We start from the raw sequence: 4513 nt of genomic DNA, 5'->3' as shown, positions 1-4513 counted from the left end.
AACTGCTCTCTGGAGTCCATGTCCCCATTTGTACAGGATTCTGACTTGGTTCCTAGTATGAATTATGAGTTCCTTCCCACTGACCCAGTCTCTTATCTGATCAGAGAACCATAGGTTACCTGCCTAGGGTGAGTGCCACTATTGCACAGGTGTGTACATCTTGTCTGGCTGGTTGATTTCTTACCTGGCAAGATCCCCTACAAGTCACAGTATTGGTGGCCATTTTCCTCAGCAGCTCATGTAGCCGTCCAGCACTATGAGCTCCAGCCACTGTGGAGCTGGATTCCTTCTAAACTATAGCATGATGGGAGAGAAGAATGCTTTGAAACTGATTTCAGTATGCTAGTATTACATGAATACTAAAATCAGACAAAGACACAACAGAAAGGGGAAGCTACAGGCCAAAGTCTTTAATGTACAAAATACTAAGAAATCGAATAAAAAGTACATTAAAAAATCATGCATCACAATCATATGCTTTTACTCTAAGGATTCAAGGATGGTTTAACGAACAAACCAACAAACATGGCATATTACTTCAAAAAATTGCTCAAAATAATTAACAATCAGGGAAATACAAATCAAGATACAGGAAGACACCATACCAGTCTAGAACTTCTAGTAACAAAATCATAGTAGGAAAAAAAAAAAAACCAAAAAACAAAAAAAACACTGGTGAGGTCGTAAAGGAAGCAGGAACCCTTACACATTTAGACTGGCAGTGTAAATTTGAACAGGCACTGTGGAAAACAGTAAAGAGCTTTTCAGAAAAGTAAAAAAGTAGAATTACTTATTACTAAGCACAGTTAGGAGTACATCTACATAAATGACTCTGTACAAGAGACAAGATATAAACAAGAGAGGTGTCAAGTGAGGTGCTCTTGAATCAAAGCAATGTGGTATATAGCCACAATTATATATTATTCAACCATTAAAAGAGATGAAGTCTTGGCATTTGAGATATTATTGAAACTGGAGATCATTATGTTAAGTGAAATAAGCCAAACACAAATATGTAAGAAGCATATGATTTCTCATATGTGTAAATCCAGGACAATTCACATTTAATATGTACAATTAGTTTATATACTTCTGTACTACAAACAGTTTAAATTAAAACAAACAATAAAGCCAATAACTGCTTTCAAATTGTGTTTTACTTTGCAGCAGGATGTCCTTGATGAAAATGCCTCGGGTTACCGCTAGGTGGCAGTCACGGACTTTCATGCCAAATTTCGGATTCTTGGGATACTTCCAAATTCATTTGAGCACAGGGAATTTAACTATGGTGTAGCTGCGTCATAAAGAAGAGTTCATTGTGGCATGGTTCGTTGACACACTAAGAAGGAAAACTCTATTTATGCTGTTGCTCAAATCTGGACTAAAATTCAGTTTTTTATTTTTATTTTTTCTGAGTAATTTTGTGAGTCCAGACTAATAGATATCTCAAAGTTTCTATATGATTTCTTTTCCTGAAAACACAATCACAGTTGCTTGTTTTGATAAATTAGCAGAAAAACAAATTGTTTTTGGTTGGCTAAGGGAATCCCTGTGCAATTAATATCTAACAGTTATCTCATTTTCTTTTTCTGAGTCTTGAATTCTGGTTGGGTTAATCAGCCATTCTCTGGGATAATATGATTAATGAACCTGTGTAATTCAGTTTTAGCTTTGTGTTAAGATTGAACTATAAGCACTATATCATCAATGTATTGAATAACAGTAGTTTCCAATTGAATTGGGTCTGTTTCATCAGGTACAAGGGTAAGCAGGGAGCATAGTAAATGTGTGGTTTTTCCTCCATCTCACATGAATGCAAATTGACTTTGGATTTCTACATAAGTAGAAATGAAAGAGAAAGCATTAACAAAACTGGTCACAGAATAAGTCTCCTTTAGTTTTTGCCTGGTGTGAAGAGCTAATACAATACTGCGTATTACTTGAAGCATGGGCTTATTTCTTGCTAATATTTCCGGAGTATAGATTGAATCTCCAGGATTCATCAGCCTTTCTCCCAGACCATTTAACAAGAGATTTGTCAGTTCTGATATATCTGAATCCAAATGATCTCTTGCACCCCTAGTCCATTCTTGATTCTTCTTTAATTGTTTTAAATTAGCCACTCGACTGAGCTTACAGAATTCTAGTTTCCTATTTGGTACACTCCATTAAAAGAGGATGAAGAACATATTTTCAGGACAACGTGCCCCTACTAATTTAGTTAAGGGAATAGGCATACATTTTAACCTTGGCTCCATCCTAAGGATACATTCTGGCAGGTAAGACAGACACATACAAATTTTGATAATAAATTCTTACATCTTTTGATAACATTACATGATAGTCTGTGAAGGTGCTCATTATATCTCCACTTTAATTAAATTGCTCATTAACTTTTCATTGTCAGGTTTGAATGATATAATACTGGAACCAGAGCTCAGGAAACTGACTAAAATTCCTTCACATTCTCTGTTTGGTCTACTGAAACCAGTGTAAAAAGACTGAGATGCATGCAGACACAGTTCTGCTCACCAGAATCACACTACTTTCACTGGACTACTTTCACTGGTCCTATAAAACTGGCATGGATTGTGAGGGAATTATAAATTACTTTTTGTGCACAAATCATATTTTTAAAGCATCCATGAAGGCCAGGGTAGGAAAAAGTATCTAGAAATGCCAGAAAACTTTTCCTTGTCCTCAATTCTTTGGAGAATCTTCAGGCATCCAGACCTCCTTCTTTTTACATAACATATCACAATTTTAGCATTTCCCATCCATCTTTTCTGTTCAAATGCTATTTTCAAACAATCATATGAATATTTAACTTAAGTTACGTTTCTACTAAAATGTTTTCTAATTTATATTATTTCCCTCTTCTGAATAATCATTGACAGATGCTGGGAACCGCTTTCCCTGGTAAAGTTTCCTTGACTATTTTACCTGCAACAATAGGCAGAAAGAGTTCAACACCTCATGTCACAGCGCCTGCCACGTGTTGACCAGAGAGTATAATTAGGAGACGTTTTATAGTTATTACAACTAATAATGATTGTTGATAGTCTCAATATTTTACCTATCTCAAGAAGATCTCATTTAAAAGGGTGAACTTCAAAATTTATCTTTTTCAAGATTCATTTTATTAGCTTTTGCCTTCCTATAGCTTTTCAGATTTGTCCACATCTCTGCAAAAGCTGCAGGCAATGAGTGTCCTGAGTTAGCACTAACACCCTTGCCCACTTGACAGAATCTGACCAGAAGAAAGGGGCTTTTTGATTTCCCATGCACAGCATTGATTTCAGTAGAGGCTAAGAAAGTGGCAGAACCACTCATTGAATATTCTTTTATATCTATAGTCTTTTTTCCCCTCTCCCAGGCACTGTGCAACCAATTAATGATTTTTGTCCAAAAAGGCACCTATTTTGGTTAAAATATGTATCCTCTCAACAGTCATGAGACTTTTCACCCTGAATCACACACAGTTAGTCTGTGACCCTGAAAATCACTAGAGGTTTTCTTTTCACTGTCCTTTGTTTCTAGAAGAGGAAGGCCCAAGCCAATGCAGATCATTCTTGGTTGGCTTTTCCTTTTGAATTTCCTCTGTGATCTCTAACTCCTTCAGTCAGCTTGCATCCTACCCAGCATCCCTTATAGTCATTTCTTCCCAACCATGCTAGTGATTTAACTGGCTTCACACTTCATGCCAACAATGATCATAAACATATTCTGATAACAATGCTTTCATATTTCCTCTCTTCCTCATTAACAAAAGTTAAATAATTTACTGTGTGTTGTGAGTATGCCATCATCTTTTGCTGCTGCAAAATCAGTGCCTGTCCATCTTTATGTGGGTGGTTAGGGAATTGAACCCATGCTGGCAGGCTTTGCACATGAATAACTAAACACTGAACCATCCCCCATCCTCCCTTCCTCATTTTTCTTTTCTTTTTGCAAAAATATGGAATGCTTCACAAATTTGCATATCATCCTTGTGCAGGGGCCATGTTAATCTTCTCTATATCTTTCCAATTTTAGTATATGTGCTTCCTAAACAAACACCCTTCCTCATTTTTACTACTCCGCATTTGTCCTTTACCATTGCATGAATGATAGACTTATATCCCAACGCTACAGACATCAGCAGGCTTTGTGATTGAAAGGGTCCACAAGATTCCATGGGAGTGTTTAATAAGGGCAAGAACACAGAATGTATGCCTAAAGGTCTGGGAGGAATTTCTAGACTTGTCATTTCAGAGTCTTTTTCACTATGCTGGGGAAACTTTAAATGGAACCTTCAAGATTTATGTCATAAGTCATAAGCTTTTGGCAACCTCCTTACAAGTTTCCATTGGGATTTAAACACTTCTGTTTAGTTATTTGAAGTTGTGTAAAAATATCAGGGCTAAAACATTACTAACTTTACCCATTTGATGATCTGGGAGGGTGGAGTTTTGGGCTTTAAGTGGCACATTATAAATTTCTAGTGATAACCCCCATGTTGCCTTATCTTGAT

At 36.5% G+C, this 4513-nt stretch overlaps 1 non-coding gene across 1 annotated transcript; it reads right to left on the bottom strand.

Moving 5' to 3' along the window:
- Window positions 1-3952: 3952 nt before the first annotated feature.
- Window positions 3953-4059, bottom strand: LOC123458167. Its single transcript, XR_006635465.1, has one exon. It is a non-coding gene; the product is annotated as a U6 spliceosomal RNA (small nuclear RNA).
- Window positions 4060-4513: the final 454 nt, after the last annotated feature.

The sequence above is a fragment of the Jaculus jaculus genome, chromosome 1 (assembly GCF_020740685.1).
Source record: "Jaculus jaculus isolate mJacJac1 chromosome 1, mJacJac1.mat.Y.cur, whole genome shotgun sequence".
Classification (NCBI taxonomy): Eukaryota; Metazoa; Chordata; class Mammalia; order Rodentia; family Dipodidae; genus Jaculus; species Jaculus jaculus.
The sequence above is the reverse complement of the archived record's forward strand: the minus strand, read 5'-3'. Positions and strand labels throughout refer to the sequence as shown.